Here is a 19420-nt window from a genome sequence, read left to right as displayed (position 1 = left end):
TTTGTATGTTATTTTCATTAATATATTAACTTTTATGCACAATTTCCCCTAATATATGCATTTTTGTAAAAATTGTTTGGTTCGAGAACAGCATTGCAAAATTTCACTATGTGCAAACTCTGAAGGATGGCTGTGCTTCAGTTCTCATATTTTGGAAAGTGTGAATTTGATAGAATTGCCTTTAAACACGAGCTGAATTCAATTTCTCCCTCATCCCTACTCTAAAGTAGGTTGCTGAAATTCAGGCATGCCTCCAGCATCCAGCAATGGGTTAAAATAGGTTATTTGGTTTAATATAATACAAAATAAGTAGTTTGTGCTCAGAAGTATGGGTACGACATTCGACACCACATACTGAAACGTACACATGTGGCAAACCACCCAACCCCAAAAATGTACTAAAAAGTGTTCATACTAGTGACTGCAGATGCATACAGGTTATTTTCATTTACTTTTTCTGTGGCAAGGGGAAGCCCAGATTAAACGTAAAAAAAATAGAGTATGGGATGACATTTGTATGGCAATGGAGTCATGTGGACAATGCAAATGACTTGTGTACACGAGCAGCAAAGATTCCATAATAAATGTCCATTTAAAAGCACAAAGAAAACCTCACAGTAACTGCATGAGCAACAGCATAACATCTCCTTGCCACAAATGTGCTGGCCTGAAATGGAAAAGGGAATGTTGGGTCTCTGAAATGATATTACTACCACAAGTCAGCTATCTGACAATGGGGAGATTGTGTTCCTTTTCCTTGTGTTTCTAGAACAGAGCATTGCTGGGCTCTATTGGACAAGGAAATGGGATTCCTCTTTCTCATTATGTGTTACAGCCAGCAGATGAAAACTCAAGAGAAACTTGTGGCACCTTCAACATGAAAATGTATTGTAGCATAAGCTTTGGTGGGTCAGAGCCCCCTTTGTCATTATATATTAAATAGTCACCTAAGCTGATACTGAGAGAAAGGGAGTGAGGGAGTGCTTAAAATAAATAAAAGCAAAGACAAAATGTCAAACAATATTTATTTATTTATTAAATTTATATTCTCCCTTTCCTTCCACTAGGAGCCCAGGAAGGCAATATGAGAAATAGAAGTAGACGTGTACTCTGCATAGCAAATGAATCAAATGAATGACCCACTCTCATTGGTATTCACTGGCAATAAATATGAGTAGCAAGATCCATGCTGCAAATAAATACCTGAAGAAAAACAGAAGCTGGCACTTGCTTGAGTAAAGATTCCAGACAGAACTGCATGGATGCCAGTCCTCCTGCACCACCAATTCAGGGCTGGAATGGCCTCTACTCTAGTGTGAGAACTTCCCCTGTGGAAATCTAACTAACTCTTTTGATGGGTTGTTACAACATTAAACGTTACCATCAAAGAGCAGATTACCAAGTAACAAAGTAAATAGTATAGCACTGTTCCAAAGGTAAATCTGTTAACCACCTTTCCTGCAGTCAAACTGAGGTCAGAAATGAAAAAGGTTCAGAGTTGTTATAATAAACATTCAAAAATCCATAACAGGGCAATAACTTCATCAAGTCAACCAAGATATCACAAAATAGTGTACCAGCTTTCAAGTTTTCCAGAACTCTTCATCAGCCTAAATGGTAAACTTTGCACACAAGTTTGTAACATTTTGGTTGCCCTAGTAAAGGTCTTGCTCTAATATAGTTTTTGGGATTTTTCTTATGGGCCAACACAACTATCTTTACTTTTTGTTTGACTTGGAGAATAGCAAATCTGTAGCTCTGAGCAGTGTGCACTCACAAATGTTAAAACTGAAAAGGCATTTCAGAAGGTTTTAGGATTCGTGCTGCAATTCCTATAACGTTACCTGGGATGAGTAACCCACTATGAACTACACTATGAACGACTGAGTAAACGTGCATCAGATTACACCATCGGAGTAACTTGTTTTTTTATTACATTTTTACCCCACCCCTTCCTCCAAGGAGCTCAGGGTGACTTAGACGTTTCTCTCCCCACCATTATTTATCATCCCAGCAACCTTGTGAGATATCTTTGGCTAAGACAGAGGACTTGCCCATGAGCTCAATGGCTGAGTAGGGCTCTGAATCCAAGGTTGCCTCCAGCCTGCCAGTATGCTGAGGAAGGGATTCAGGCACATACCAGAAATTTAGGTTTGACAGTTAAAGTGGATTAAAGTACTCTGTTGCCCTACCGCAACGAAAACACTTAAAAAACCACCAGACTTTTGTGGTTAGGTAAGTGACAGGGAAATGTGCTGAAGTGTGGAGTGAACAAATAACTTCTTTTTTTGCTTCCTGATTTGCTTCCTTGGTGTTTATATGTCATATTATTGTTGCTGTTATTATTTACTATTCTAGAGTAATACAGCTACTTTTCTGAGGCATTTCTCACTACCTTGTGGCAGAAACAAATGAACATATGCTGAACACTCTTATAGTGAGAATTTATACACATCTCAGTAAAGTAGTAGTATTACTCTAGAATACTAAAGGAAAAATCAAAAGAATGCTGCAGTGGCACCTTAGAGACTTTTAGGGGCTTAAAAGATCTACGACATGGATCCATAGATTCATATCTGCATAAAATCGACATATGCTAATTCAGTGGTTCCCCAACTTTTTTTTTTTGCCACGGACCACTTGAACACTGCTGATGGTCTTGGTGGACCACCTACTGATTTTTATGCCTGCTGTAGCAACAATGTCGTAACAAGATCTGAACAGGGTGGTTCATGACAGATGCTATTGGAGGTCGCCGATTCATGAAAATGGAAATGGACTGCCTTCAAGTCGATCCCGACTTATGGCGACCCTATGAATAAGGTTTTCATGGTATGCGGTATTCAGAGGGGGTTTACCACTGCCTTCCTCTGAGGCTGAGAGGCAGTGACTGGCCAAGGTCACCCAGTGAGCTTCATGGCTGTGTGGGGATTCAAACCCTGGTCTCCCAGGTTGTAGTCCAACACCTTAACCACTACACCACACTGGCTCTCTTACACCACACTGGCTCTCCCACCGCTTCATAGGGTCACCATAAGTCATAATCGACTTGAAGGCACATAACAACAAAGCAATTGTAATGAGTTATGCTAGCTAGATTCTGCATGGTTTTTAATTCTATAGATATTGCATCTTTTATCTTATATTTTATTGTATTACAGTATAAGAAATGAAAGAACCAATACAATATGTATACGATAGCAATAGCAATATGTATACAATTAAAAATCAATATGAATATTTAATGCATACGTAACATGCCACAGACCACTTGAATGAAGCTCACAGACCACAGCTTGGGAACCCTTGTGCTAAGTCATATGTATAGATACAAATTTAGAATTTAAAGGTCACAGAAGGCAAGCCAACTGAATTTCAAACAAAATCATCCAGATAAATTTTGCAGAATTTGCACCCCACCCAAGATCACACAATATCGGTTCTTTTTTAATTTACTAGTAATTAATTTTCCAAAAGATTCTGCTCCAAATCAATTCAATTACCCTTCAGTTACCCCCATTCATTATCTCCAAATCATCCCCAGATAAAGTAGTTTTAATTAATTTATTTCCCCAAATTAAGATCCTACTCAGTTACCTGGATCACCCTGAAATTCAGTTTCTCCCATGCAGGAACAGGGCAGTTAGAAGAAGATGCCTGGAGGTGCCTGGTGTTTGACCGGAGACTCCGGTTTTTGGGGGTCCTTTCCAGGTCTCTGAATAACTCACCTCAATCTCTGGACTCTTAGCTTTCATTTAGAAAAACCAAGTTTCTAGGTGGTCTGGTTCAAAAGATAAACCAAAATGTCAGCCCCCCCCCACAACTTCTGTTGCTACCGGCTGCTCTAATTCCTGCCCTTTCAGATTTTTAACCAATAAGTGAAGTCAGGATTGTGACTGACAAAACTTTTTGACCCCCAAGCAATACCTAAATGCACAGTTTCCTTTTCCTGCTTGTCTCACATCAGGAATTCCGTAAATATATAGCTTTCAGCAGCATAAAGAGTACTTTCTCTGTACAGGATTGGGACTTGCTTCTGGGTAAAACATGCATGGGATTGCACTACAACAGAAGATCACAGCAGGCTCTTGGTAGGCATAAAAGTGTACATGCAGGGTTTTTTTAATTAATTGCAAAAATGGCATATTATAAATTTTATCTTTCAAATAATATTTGAACAGAAGTTTTAAAAAGTGTACATACTGCAGTGTTATACTTTTCTAATTAAGGATTCAAACAAGATTAAATTTTACTGGAAGAGGGCAATTTATTTGTCTTATTCATAACGTGTTTTGAAAACCTTCCCAATATGAAGTTTTTCTGGGAATGACGCTGCAATGTTAACTCCACATACCTGGGAGCTAAACCCATTGAATTCAGTAGAACTTACGTTTGAGTAGATGTGGTTAGGATTGTGCTGAAAATCAATGAGACTTTTGAGTGAACATAGAAAAGGATTGTGTTGTAAATCTTTCTCTCCCCCTCTGATCCTTTTTTTAAAAGCAGTTAGGTAGGGCTTACTTAGGTGTCACTCCTTTTATTTGGCAGGAAACGAATACTTTTTTTTTTAATGTTCTGCAATGGCCAAGGTTTTGACAATAAATGATTATATGGGGTGTATGTATTTTTATGTCTCCAGTGTGTGTATAGAGGCTTTTCCAACAACCCTGTGAGGTAGGGTTGGAAACCAAGGCAGCTCACAACAAGAAATAAAGCCATTTAAAATCCAATAACCATAAAACAAGTATAAAACAGTTGCAAAACAGCTTAACATGGCATGATTCTGAATTTTTGATTGGGTGAGTGAAGTTCCTTATCACTGAATTGCAGTCCCTATCTGAGTAAGCCCCATTGAAAACATTGGGACTTGCTTCTGAGTAAGCATGCATAGGGTTGCACCTTGGGGTGGTCATGGTTCCCCTCTGCTGTTTTTACCCTGAGGGGCAGATTACACTGAGACATGGTATGTAGCCCATGGTCACCCAGTAAACTTTGTACCTTATTTGCATTTTAAAATTTAATTAAAATGATCTATATGCAGGCAAAGTTTATGAAGTAATGCAGATCCACATAATACATTTAAAGCACATCCAACCCACATATAAAGCACATGACTTTCCCCAAAGAATCCTGGGAAGTGTAGTTTCCCCCTTACAGTTATCATTTCCACCACCCTTAACAAACTACAATACCCAGGGTTCTGTGGTGGATTCATGTGCTTTAAATGTATTATGTGGATCTGCCCTAGTATGCTGTACATTTATTACTGAAATGAAAAGAACAATTTTAAAATATACTTTTTAAAATAGCGCTGTAGCTCAGTGGTAGGGCCCATGCTTTGCGTGCAAAGGTCCAAAATTCAATTTCTGGAAGAGATTATTGCCTGGAATCCTGGAGAGTCAATGCTAGTCCATGTCATCAGTACTGAGCTAGATGGTACCGAATGGCCTGACTCAGTATAAAAGAGGAAAGAGACCCAAGAGCCACAGTGACTCTAAAATATATTTATGTATTTTATTTACAACATTTATATACTGTTTTATTGTAAAAAAACCTCAAAGCGGTTTATAGAAGGAATTAAAACAATAATTGGTAAAAACAGTTAAAGACAGGAATTTAAAAGCATTCAAAATAATAAAATCAACAATGAGTTAAAAACAAAACAAAAAACATAATAGCTTCTACATGCCTGGGTAGGCTTGCCTAAACAAAAATGTTTTTAGCAGGTGCCAAAATGAGTACAAAGAAGGCGCCTGCCTAATGGAAAGAGGCTGGGAGTTCCAAAGTGTGGGTGCTGCCACAGTAAAGGATCAATTTCTTACAAGAGCAGAACAAGTACTATGTGGAACCCGTAACATGGAAAGCACACCTTGAACTTGGCCTGTTAGCAAATCAGCAATCAGTGCAGATTTCAGAGCAGATATATTGTTGCACTCCTCCCCAATCTCCAAGTGGTGAGATTTCCTGGGGTTCCTGTGCTCGCCCTGGGTTTTGGTATCCTTGGGAAGAAGGTCAGCGGAGACTGTGGTGTCTTTATGAAATATGGTTTATTTATTTACACACATTCAAACCTGAGCTTAGGATGGAGGGGTTCAAGGCATCAGCAGTCCAATATCCAGCTTTTCCATCCAGGAGGCATCCTAAAGCCATGGTGCAGAGAGCCAGTCTCTCTGCCTGCCTCCAGTCCCCAGCCATTCTCAGACACAGCCCAACACACACTAAAAACACAAACCTCTCCTAGCTGCCAGGAGGGGGGGGGAGGCTCACCTGAAGAGTTTCAATGACAAAAGGATCTTCCCGGCCCATTCACCAGTTGCTGGAAGGGGACTCATAAGAATTATCCATTCCACCCCCCAAACTCACAACAATATTATGTGCTGATAAGGTCTCACTCATGTCAGCAAACCTGCCACAGCGTTCTGCGCTAACTGCAGCCCTGAGGTCAGGTTGTGGTGCATGGGGATTTCTGTGACCTTGGCTGACTGGCTGCCAGGATTTTTTTGTTTTTGGTTAGGAATGCTGACTAGTTGTGGAATGCTGAGTTTTCTGCCTTGCTCATAGGAATCTTGTTGTGGTTGGTATGGTATTTCATTTAGGAAATCATCACTGTCTTTTGCTTTTCTTTTTCTATTTGCATTTCATTTACCTCTGACCTTACTCCCTTATATCCATAGAAGCAACAACAGTGGTTCCATGTGGTCAGCTCAACCCTCTTAAACCCACTGATGCACCATGATGGTTTGTTTCTTGGCCGGGTAGTGATAAAAGGAAATTCACATACTGGCTTCAATTGCTGTTGTTCCCAATCTACTGCCTGTGAAGGTAGACCAAACCATGTGTGTTTTCTCTCTGTCAATTATTACTCACTAGAACTGGGTTGGCTGTCAAAGTGAGTTTATAGCAGCCCACACAGTAGGCAGTAAAGAGTAGAGAATCTTCTTAACTCTTACTCATTTCTCAAACCTCTCTCTGCAGTGAAGGGTCAAGCCTGTAAAGAAGTTTGGAGCAGTCACGCTAAAAGGCAGAGGATTCTTAGTCAAGCCTTACCAGCAGCACAATCCTAACAATATCTACACAGAAATAAGTCCTGTTGAGTTCTATAGGGCTTAGTCCCTTAGTAAGCGTGTTTAGAATTGCAGCCTTCAGGGGCATCCATCTTTACTCCTGAGTGCTCCCATCTAACATCTCCACAACACCAGGGTTTCTTCTTACAATGGCCTTCTGGTGACTGGCCTGGCCTGAGGGCACTTAAACCCTTCTTGCCAGAAGCAAGTAGGCTAGATTAAATGTTCCTTACCCAGGGTATCTAAGCAGATGGGAAGGAATGACCCCGTCACTTCAGCTGGACCTGGAAACACCCTCATTTAGCTAAGATTTCTATCTTAATTTCCAATCAGAGATTTTTTTTTTTAGTGGTATGCTCCAAGCAAGTGTGGTTGATGCTTAATATATCATGCTTAATGACATCACTTAGGGCCTGCCCCATGACATCACTAGGGTACACCCCTTATGATATCAGCAGCACCCCCCCATGACATCACTAGGATCCGCTCTGGAAATCTCAGGGTTTGGGATGTTTCTGACCTGCCAATCCTACCATAGGCTCACCCCTAACCATATGCCTAGAGACTTTAGGTGTGTCAGAGGAGTTTCCCATACTCCTGGTTGAACAACTTAGTGCTCAGTTCAAAAAACAGGAAGGAGTGCGGCTATACACACACAAAAAAAGTGTAAAACTGTGGGGCCTTTCATGACACTTCTTTGCTTGGGCAGTCGTGACCTTGTCTTTCTTTTAGCTTGTGTTTCAAGTAGCAGAGAACAAGCATGTGGCTAGTGAATGGTGTATAGTGTGCTCCAAACGAAAATATTCTGTCTAGATTGATGGAAGCATCTTGACTGGCTTCTTGCAGCACAAGCTTTTACACAATAACAGCCCCGCATCTAATAAAATAAGCTGCAGTCAAGCACATTACCATCTCACGCAAAGCCTTGGTTACCTCTATGTTACCTCTAGGATGTGCTTGCTGCAGTTTCCAGACATATCAGGGAAGGGCTGTAACTCAGTGGTACACCATGCGCAGAAGGTCCCAGGTTCAGTTTCCGCCCCCTGGCATCTCCAGGTAGGTCTGGGAATGTTTCTTGTCTGAAACCATGGAAAGCCACTGCCAGCCAGTATACAAGCTAGATGGACCAATGGGTCTGACTCAGTATAACGGCGCTTCCTACATTCCTATCTGGCAGGCCATTTTGAATGGAAAATGAGGCTTCAGAAGAAGCTTATGTTACAAGCGTTGCCCTTTTGCTTTGTCTGCTAGAGAAACTAGTCACTCCTTTGAGATTGCACAACAGCCCACTCAACTCTTAAGGGCTTCCCAAGATGTACTTTGATGGAGGCCTAATCAGTCAGGCTCTATGGGGATAAATCATTCACCCCACCCTACCTACCCCCCTCCCTAGTCTAGCTAACAATCAGCGGCAGATCATCGCCAGGCATGGCCTACTAAATTGTAACACTTTTTAATCTGGTGCATTCCACTGATTCTTTTCTGCTGCTTATATTTCCAAGGTGAATTGAAAAATCAAATCCCCCCTCTGTGTGGGATGTAATCAAACCCTCTCTTGGCTTGCTAGGCAAGGCCTTTGAAGGGCCACTTTCCTGGCTATCTAAATTAGCTCTTTCATTAATGAGTAATGCTGGAAACTGATTTCCCCCCCCCTACACCAAAGATCTAAGGTTGGCTATTGTATAAGTCGACCACTCACTGAGATTCAACTGAAAACAAATGCTGAAATATCCTGTTTGTCTTTCCTTCCAGAGCAACTACCAAGAAAAAAAAAGGAGGACTGTACGAAGGAGAATATAGGTATGCGTGGGAGAAAATTGTCTTCAAGCCAAAACACTACTTTTAGGTGAAACAGCTCTAGAGTACTCAGAACTGGAGCTGAGTTGGCATCCTGTCCAACGGGCTTGATCTTCAGGTGACCATGATAGAGCCCCAGAAACTTAACTTTCTTGGGATAGGAGACTCCAGATGATTCTAGGGCTGGGATCAAAATGAAATCAGCATCATAGGTGCAGGTAAAGAGTTCTATATGCTACATCAAGGGATGGGAGATCCAAATAGGCAATTAACATGCTCTGTGAGACAGTGATAGCAGCATGTATATATCCTCTTTGCTTTCCCCGCAGTCTCCCTGCTCCCCACCCCAAAGTCAGAAGCAGCTCAATTCACCCTAGTAACTATCTTTAAAAGAAGTCAGATCCCCCCCGCCCCAATTTCAACACATTCAAGATTTATATGTTTAAAAATGTTTAATTTATTAACCAGTTTGCCCTTATATACCATTCAAAGCAATGGTTAAATGGTTCCAACCTTAATACCTAGTTCCTCTTCTACAGATCAGCCAACTTGTGACAAAATTAGACATGTTCCTAAATTATCACAAAAAAGACACTCAAGGTGACTTACACCAATTCAATAAAACAATTTAGTTGATTAACCCCCCTGGGGTAGCTGTCTGTTATAGCAAAACCAACAAAAGAGTTCTGTAGCAGACTTTAAGATGCCACAGAACGTATTACATAATTTAAAAAATGAGATGTAGATAAGGCAGCAATCCTGTATACATTTAACTGGGGCGTTAAATAATGTTGACCTCAATGGACCTAGGGTGTATTCAGCTTATGTTTACTTAGAGAAGACCCATTGAAATTAATGGACCTAAGTTAGTCGTGGTGAATGTCTAGAAGACTAAAGTAATGACAACAGAAGATTTATATAACTTTAAAGTTGACGAGGACGTTGAACTTGTCAAGGATTATCAATACCTTGGCACAGTCATTAACCGAAATGGAGACAATAGTCAAGAAATCAGAAGAAGACTAGGACTGGGAAGGGCAGCTATGAGAGAAATAGAAAAGGTCCTCAAATGCAAAGATGCATCACTGCATACTAAAGTCAAGATCATTCAAACCATGGTATTCCTGATCTTTGTGTATGGATGTGAAAGTTAAACAGTGAAAAAAGCAGATAAAAGAAGAATAAACTCATTTGAAATGCAGTGTTGGAGGAGAGGTTTGTGCATACCATGGACTGCGAAAAAGACAAATAATTGGGTGTTAGAACAAATTAAAGCAGAACTATCATTAGAAGCTAAAATAATAAAATTGAGGTTATCATACTTGGGACATATAATGAGAAGGCATGATTCACTAGAAAAAGACAATAATGCTGGGAAAAACAGAAGGGAGTAGAAAAAGAGGAAGGCCAAACAAGAGATGGATTGATTCCATAAAGGAAGCCATAGACCTGAACTTACAAGATCTGAACAGGGTGGTTTATAACAGATGTTATTGGAGGTTGCTGTTACATAGGGTCACTATAAGTCATAATTGACTTGAAGGCATATAACAACAAGTAAATTGAGTAAACATTAGTTGACTACAACCCCTTACTTCTGAGTAGATGTGTATAAGATTGCACTGTAAATATATTATCATGGTAGTCCTGTGTATGATTGGGCTGTAAAAGTCTGCTGCACCCCCATCAGTCCAGGATAGTTTGACAATTCATCCTTGTTTCCACTTCCAACAAATATATAAAGGTAAAGGTGTCCCCACACTTATAGTGCGAGTCGTTTCCGACTCTTAGGGTGATATCTTGCGACGTTTACTAGGCAGACCGTATATATGGGGTGGGATTGCCAGTTCCTTCCCTGGCCATTCTTTACCCCCCAACGTATGCTGGGTACTCATTTTACCAACCACAGATGGATGGAAGGCTGAGTGGATATATATATATATTTATTAAGATTACAACCCTTAATTAAATTATGACTGTCCATTTACAGGATGGATATTATTAGTCCATTCATCATGACATCCCATAAGTCACTATAAATATTTAATTTGTTTGGATAGTAAACTGAGGTGGAGAGAGCGTGACACTCATGGTTATCTAGCAAGTCCATTGATGAGCTAGGATTTCAGTCCAGATTTCTATTAAGTTAACCGCAGTGGCATAGAAAGCTTACAGTTTCAGAACATTCATAGGGGCAAATCATCTTGGGTTTTGTCACCTTGATCACATAATGTTAAAGAAGGGAAAAGCAAATGCCCAAGGTGTTCCCACTTGCATCCCACTGCATGCACATGAACTACACCACAGTGAGCAGATCTCTGTAAGCAAACATTATTGATTCTCTCTTTTAACAGAAAAGTATAGCTCAAGAAGCCGCAGTTTTGCAACAACATCCATGAATCTTTAAACTCCACAAGCAGTACATAAAGTGTTTGCAGGACCTGGGTACAGTAGAACACTAACCTGTGCGAGAGGTTATCAGTTGCTTTGGCTTCACCCTCAGGGAAGGCACTTGCAGGAACAGAGCAATCCAAACACCACAGACTCCCTTGACAATATCCCCAAATCCAAATTCCACCTGGGAAGCAACTCTTCAATATGGTGAAGGGAAGAAAAGAAGACAATAACCCCTGCAACTTTCCAAATATCTGGAAGCCTAGCCCTCTGCACTGACCTTTTACACCTCTCCTATATGTAGGCTTTTCTTTGATTGCTTGGCACCAAAGCTGGAGGGAGGACAGAGATGGGAGTGGTGAGAGGCTGGGCTGAGGAGCCGGTCAGGGTTGTTGCCTGCAGGCACAAGGTGGAAAGGATGCAGATTCAAATTCCCTCCCCAACTGCAAGAGGAAGGGGAAAGAAAGGGGAATCAAGAGGACTTGAGACAGAATAGTCCTAGAAAGCGATGTAAGTAATGTCAAAGTAGAAGAAATGCAGATAGAAGGTAAAATGTAAGAGTTTGGGAGATGAAATGGGAAGATCTGAAAGTTCCACGTAGGATTGGAGCCTCAACAGCACAATGTTATGTATGTCTGCCCACAAATAAGTCCAGCTGAGTTAAATGAGAGAGACCTACTCTCAAGTTTGTGCACAGGACTGCAGCTTTAGCAAGTGAACTAGGAATTGAGAAGAAAGATGGTTTATTTTTGTAATGACTTTGCAGGAGGGGACAGTAGGCCTGTAAGCCAGCCTAAGCATTCAGGAGGGGCACCCAAAAAATGTATGGGAGAAATTTTGTTTCTGTAATAAATTTTATTATTATTATTATTATTATTATTATTATTATTATTATTATTTTAAGTGGGAGGATCTTAGAGGGGCAGCCCTCCTACCTATGGGCTGGGGTGTGTGCGCAGAAACAGTGTGTTACAAACTATGATAGGAAGTTTTGTTCCCAGCTCTGGCAGGAGAGACTTTGGGTTGGGATGTCAGGTTCATCTCTTATGTGCTGGTCCTATTATGTAAATACTTAATGTATTTTTCTAGTGTGTATTTTTTGATCTGCTTTTCTGATAAGAGGCCTTCAAAGCAGGGCACACGGTAAAATAAAAACCCTGCAATAAAATAATCTAATGATGCTGAAATGTGAAGAACAAACATAAATCTGAGCAAACATCCAAACAGAGCAGCCAAAAGGAGAAAATAAAAGCTATTTCAGTCCTGATGCTCAACAAGACAACAATGTTAATGGAATGTCGGAACACCTGTAGGGCAGCACCAAGTGGATGTCTTGGGGAGGGAGCTCCAAAGACAGGTGCTGCTACCAAAAAGGCCTTGTCCCTGGACCCCTGATGATGGCAGGACAGGGTCTCTGCCAAAGATCTCACTGGACAAGCAGATTTATGAGACAGAAGGTGGCCTTTTAAATCCTCTGGTCCAGTGACCAGCATTTTCCCAGAATTGCTCAAAAACAAGCCAAACAAAATACTGTAAACGTATAAAAGGAGCCTAAAGATAAAGAGTTCATGTGGAGAAAGTGAGGGCTGCTTGTCAGGACAGGAGTTAGGGATCTGATTATTCATTATTTGGTTTTCTAGCCTAGCTATCTCCAGGGCTCAGCATAGGTTACAATTTTCAAATGCACCCAAATATCCAAAACTGATGTTTGCATTCAAAACTCAGTTTGGGAAATGCAGTCTAACGATGAACTGGATGCATAAATTTCTGATATGCAGCATTTCTGTGCAGCATTTTATTCTATTAGATCACCAAGGAATCCTGTGCTGAATCCTAATTCTTTTTTAAGCCCTTGGCTGCGGGATCCAAGAGCTTCTAGAACCTCTTCCTTGTTTGTTTGTATAAGCACTCCCCTAATTCCTTCTCCTCTGGAAACTTGATGGAACCACTCTCCTCACTGGCCCTTCTTCTCTTCCACTGTTTGACAAGTCAACACCCTCAGGGTTTGCTTTCTGGAACAGGGATGAGCCAAGCAAACAGCCCTAGTGAAGAGGAAACTAGTTCAGAGGAGAGGAAAAAAGGGGGGAGGATCACTTTTTCTCCTCCCCCACTCCCAAACTGAGGGACTGCCAGGGTCTATATATGTGAAAGCCTGGGTTCTTTTCCTATTTCTAAAAGGGAGAGTGTGCCTATCTTGTGGTTAGAGTGGGAAGATGGAAATTGTAACTCCTGCATTCGCCCAGGCCAGCTGTGGCTATAGAGCTGCTGCCAACTACACACCTCAGTGATGTATAATAAATCCAGAGCTTGGAAAAGTTACTTTTTTGAACTACAACTCCCATCAGCCCCAGCCAGCATGGCCACTGGATTGGGCTAATGGGAGTTGTAGTTAAAAAAAGTAACTTTTCCAAGCTCTGATAAATCCACCATGTTAAACCTTATTTCCTACATCTTTGTGACTGGCTGTATCCTTTCGACTTGGTACTGAGGAGTGGCCTATATAGCAATTAGACCAGATATGGAGGTAAGAAAAAATTGGCATCCACCCAGGCTACCCACAAATGGCCCTTCTGAGTTGAAGAAGAGTGCCAGACCCTGGAAATAGGGACAAACTAAGAGAAGCATGACTGGCAATGCCAAGTCCTGTGCCACACCTGGGAAGAGGCTTCCAGTAAGGGCAAGAGGGCCTAGGTGCCATGCACACCTAGGCCTAGGAGAAGAAGACCACAGCAAGTCTTCCCCTGGGACTCTAGGTCCTGCACAAGGATAGTTAGCCCGGTTCCCTCCTGATGTTGTGGGTTACAGCTTTCAGCACCCCTGACTATTGGCCGTGCTAGCTAGGGCTGATGGGAGTTGTAGTTTACTGCATCTGGAGAGCACCACATTGGCTGCCACTGGCTTAGACGAGACTAGCTTTCCCCAGCCTTTCTAAGCTAGTCACTTTACATTTTAATCAGTCCAGGGAAATGTAGGTCAGAAGGTTTGATTTTATTTTATTGCTTAATATAGGTCTGACTGTAGGGCTAAGCTCCGTTACAACTTCGTGGACCTTTTAAAAATAAGGAGCTAGAGAAAACACTCCTTTCTCATCTCATAATTCAGGCATAATTAATTATTATTATTGTTATTAAACAGTAAATTAATATTTATAAAGTACTATAACTAGTTAAACACTGTATAAAGAAGACTGACATGATTCTACTCAAATGCTTACAAGCAAATACAAAAATCCTAATTCATTCTCCTCTACCCTTAGTTCTCTTTCCATTGGATCTCACCAACTAAAGTTCATTCCTTTCTAGACTTGGCAAGGACATGCCCAGCAGCACATCTAATTTGATAGAGACTACCACTTGAGTACCAGAAGAGTTCAGCATCCATATCCATCTAGGCACCTGGCAATAAGCAACCCTTCCAACTTCCCTGCATCCCCTTTGTACCCAATGCATGCCCCAGGGTCCATTCCAAACCTTACAGAAACTCCTTGAGATGCATCTGCATGCAGCGGCTCCTGCTTTCAGACTGCTGTGAGAACCTGTGCTGCTCAAACTGGATACTGTAAAATGGGCAGGTACCTGCTGGAGCCCAACCCAGGAGCTTAAGTGGATGCAAACTCCAGATAAGTACTCTTTTAAGTGATCAAGCCAGCATAGCAACCTTTGATTTTGTGACTGGGCACTAGGATATGGCTTTTTAAAAAATTGCATGCAAGAATTGCATCTAAAGATGAATAGTATGCAGTACTGAATCCATTTCTTATATTTCCAAACCTCAGCAAAACAGAACTATAGGAGAGAACCTATTAAGGGCAACTAGCTGGCAAGAATGCCAAAGAAAACTGGCAGAGAATGGCAGGAGTAAAATCTACTTCCGAGGTTATGACTTGGTGGGGTATACCAGGGATGGGCTGATTTTAGACTTGCAGAATCTGTTTTGACTGGGACCCTGAAGTCTACCAGTCAGAGTGCCTCCAGATTGTCACTAGTGTGCAGAAGGATTCAAGCACATACTGGAACTTTAGGTTTCACCAGTTAAAGTGGATTAAAGGGTCTGTTGCCCTAGTACAACAAATCTATTTAAAAAGAATCTGACTTTTTGTGTTTTGGAAAGTGACGGGGAAATGCTTAGAACGGGATGAGGGAATGACTAACGGGAAGATGGGTAAACACTCCACAAGCAAATCTGAATGAAAGTAAGACGAATGTTTGTTTATTTATTTATACCATCTATATACCGCTTATTTAAATAAAACTCTAAGCAATATACAACATAAGTCAAAACATTTTAAAACAGCAGATACAAAAAAAACCCCACAATCGATAAAATACAAGTAACTGAACAAAACGTCCTCTTTAGTATAGACATATAGCACAAACATTGCATATAAAATTAAGTACAAGAAATAACAAGAAAAAATAATAACAGAGTAGATTAAACAAAATATTCCCTAGACTTCAGAAGTAAAAATTAAGTGCAAGAAACAAGCTTATTTTTAAACATTGGAGTTCAAAACAAATCAGCTCATTTCTTAATCACAATGTAAGAAAAAAGCAAAATTAAAACAGCCAGCCCCCTTTATAACAAAATAAAATGTTCATTGCTGTATAACTGTGCCTCCTCACAAACAAATCAGAACAAATGCTCAATAAAGATCAGATATGACCTATCTGTGTAAGTTTATGCAAACAAATCAGGGTGAATATTAAAACAAACCAGGTCATCTGAAGGGGCACTCAGACAGCCAGGGGCAAAATAGTGGTTCACCCTATGCTAAAAATTAACAGGGTGCTTCTGAGCACATGCTCAGTCCAGGAATTTGTGATCGGTACCAGAACAAGCTCACACATCCTTTAACACAAAACTCCACTCCTGTTTTTCCCTGAAGTGTTCTTTTTCAGCAACCTGTTTCAAAGCTTTTAATTGTTGCTATTGTTGGGACAATTGGGAGTCAGAGAAACTCTTGGCCCAGTCTACCTTCTGCCCACCATGGGGTTACATTAGTCTTGCTAGCTACCGAACTGTACAGTCATTTCCTGCAGTTCAGAAGTCATATCCAGAACAATAGTGTGTGAGTGTAGAATACAGTAGATGGAATTTTACATGGCATCTGCAATCCCAACCACTAAAATAAGACAAATGATTCCTACTTGCCTGGTAGAACCCACACGAAATCCTTATAACGTGGCCGATGTAAGCTTTAGGATTCAAGTTCAGCCACTCTACTACATAAATCGTAGGAAACTGCTGTAGACTGAGTCAGAGCATTGGTCTATCTAACTCTGTGTTGTTTGTAGTGGCCGTCCAGGGTTTTAGATAGGGGCTATCAACCCTATCTTGAGGTGCCAGGGACTGAACCTGGAGCCTCCTGTATGCATACAAAGCAGGTGCTCTACCACTGAATTCTTCTCAACTGAAGTTTGCCATTGAAGCCAGCAGGCTTGCCTCTTGGCTGCCTGCTCTAGCTTGTTAGCCCACTCTCCTCCGGCAGCGAAACATTATTGGGAGGCAGTCACAGGTTAAGTGCCAAGGCTTTTCATTTCACAATATGATGCTATTATTCTGTCATTGCCAGCTCTGTTTGAATCCTCACATGACTCGACCTTGTTGGGCCAGGAACTAGGCAACAGCACAACGTATCAACAGTGTGTGTTTGTGTGTACATATGTGCGATTGCGTATATGGAAAGACTTATGGGTGTGTATGCTTATATGTTGTGGCACTGTCTGTTCAGTTACTGAATCTGCAATATCCAGATTGACAGTCAGACGCAGCCACACAGATTGCTGAGCTGGATGGTCCATTGATGAGGCCCAGTTCTTCTGATTCTTTCAATTATGTGTCTGTGTCAGCAGAATGTACCTCATTTGAATAAACAATATATCACATATTAAATTATAGTGAAGTTTCAGAGTCTAAGACAAAATGGTTTAGAATATGAAACTTTAATACTGATAGTATGAAGAGATATTGCAAAATATCTTTTCCAAGAATATTGATTGAATAATTTATTTTCCTTTACTATTCAAATAGTTTACTTCCTTTTGTGGGTTAGCTGTCTATTGCTAGTTTTTAGCCTGCTTTTGAAATACTGCATTTTAAAAAAAACTCTTTGTCACTATCTGCAATTGATTTGTGCTTTGCATTATATATTGGAACGACTGCATGGTCATCAGCCTTTGGAGTGGCTCAGACAACAAGCCTGTGTCCCATACTTTTTAACTTTTACATCCAAAATGGCTAACCTATGGACATCCATGTGTTATTTATTTTATTTATATCCTGCTCTTCCTGCCAGTTGGAGCCCAGGGCGGCAAGACTACAGTTCCCATAACCCCTGATTGCTGGCAATGCTGGCTGGCTGGGGCTGATGGAAGATAGAGTCCAGTAACATATAGAGGGCCATAGGTTAGCCATTTCTGATTTACCAGAAACTGTAGGCTGAAATCTTCTGGAGGTTTAGACCAAGGTGTCACTAAATGAAGGACAACATACAGCTCTGTGTCTTGTTTCCGTCTATTAGTCTCAGGGATGTAGTAAAAACTTTATAAACAAGTATGTGGAGACAGCTCTAGCCTGAATGAGAACAAACAAGTGGAAACTTAGAACAAATATGACTGAAGTAGTATTGATTGGTAAGTGCTTCCCTGGGTTTGTGACAGGTTTTAAGATAGGGCTGCATTCTTTCTGAAGAATCAGGTACACACTGGGGTTTTCCTGCACCAGAAAATAAATGCTGCTGAAAAAAGTAATAAAAGTCCCCAAACAGTGAACTCAGGTTGACAGTTCAGATAAAATCAAATTCTGGAACATACAGATCTCACATGTGGAATGTTTCATCTTGAGTATTATTTTGATGTGAGGCTTCAGAATCGGAATGTTTAAAATATCTGCAGACAGAAATTCAAAATATCCACCGGCTACTATTCCAGATTGTGGGAAACCACTCAATATATCAAAATTAATTAATTACGTTGGGATAAAGACAACAAAAAGGAATGTATATGTGAGGGACAAGAGCTGCTAATTATCCATTTATCACCACACATGTAATCCCAGCCTTCTTCCAAAAATCTTAGGAGATGGAATTATTTCCATTTATTATCACAACAAATGCTTTGAGGGAGGTTCGGCAGAGACACAATGGTTTGCCCAATTCCACATGTCCAAGCAGGAATCCAAATTGAAGTCTTCACAATCCAAACACTGGCTTTTTATGGGGCATGGTGAATGCAAGAGGAACAGCTCTAATCTTTTGTCAGGTTTAAGGTGTTGTTTTCTGTGTGTTTTTTTTTGTAAGAGGGGATTTAACAATAAAGAATGGGAAAGTTACTCATTTCCTCACTGTGTTAAAAATGTTTGAATGATGTTATCAGTATGGTGATAAAATATACAACCGTCTTAAATATATTTCAGAATTAAATGAAAACATACAGCACCAGCTTGAATTAGGAAGAGGCTCAGGAACTTTGAGATTCAGGTTTAGGAGTCAAGAAGTTTGGGCCACATTAGCCAAATATGTGCTGTCACACACACGCTTCCCAACTTTGTTACTGACAAATCTGTAGCATTTTTGCTTGATGAAAGGCAGCATTTCCCTACCCAGAGTACAGCTATGGCCATGCTGGGCTGGTTTGGGATGCTTGGCTGAGCAGCTGGTGCTAATGAGCTCCCCAATCTCTTGCTGAGGCAGACACGAGTTCTAGACAGCATCAAAGGAGCAGTTTACACAATACTGTTGCTGTCACCACCACCCCAGGCATCTGTCTGAGCTGAACAACACACATACAGCCATTGCACACACCTACAAGACGCGATGTGTTTCATAATGTAGTTCACATACTAATGGCAGCGAGTTCCGGGAGGGAGTTGGAACAGGGCTAAGCTGGCACACAATACTGAAGGGGGAGAGAAATTAATCTGCAGCTACTGCCAAACGCAGCAGTTGCCCAAGAAGGCTTACCCCTTGCTTAGATGCTTCAAACAACCCTTACAAATTGTCATTGTTCACCTGTCTTAAGCATATCTAGCATTTGCCAGATAAAAACAGGAATGGTTGCTTTAAGTTATGTGAGGGAGTAAAAAGATAAAAGCAATTCCAGAGGAATCCACTTTCTTTGTCTTCCATTGCAAAAACACGTATTTTGACATTTTAGGACCCACACCAG

At 40.8% G+C, this 19420-nt stretch overlaps 1 protein-coding gene across 6 annotated transcripts in view; it reads right to left on the bottom strand.

Annotated features, from left to right (window-relative positions):
• Window positions 1–14762, bottom strand: part of BEST2 (bestrophin 2) — a 40390-nt gene extending 25628 nt beyond the window's left edge. For 2 of the 6 annotated variants that reach the window (XM_061616722.1, XM_061616725.1), the window contains exon 1: window positions 11325–11414. The gene's annotated coding sequence lies outside the window, so the exon portion shown is untranslated. Of the gene's footprint in view, window positions 1–11324; window positions 11886–14730 lie in introns of those variants that run through there. The other 4 variants (XM_061616724.1, XM_061616723.1, XM_061616727.1 and 1 more) reach the window with 4 other exon arrangements.
• Window positions 14763–19420: the final 4658 nt, after the last annotated feature.

This window comes from Rhineura floridana, chromosome 3, assembly GCF_030035675.1.
Source record: "Rhineura floridana isolate rRhiFlo1 chromosome 3, rRhiFlo1.hap2, whole genome shotgun sequence".
Taxonomy (NCBI): Eukaryota; Metazoa; Chordata; class Lepidosauria; order Squamata; family Rhineuridae; genus Rhineura; species Rhineura floridana.
This window is presented reverse-complemented; position numbering and strand designations above follow the sequence as displayed.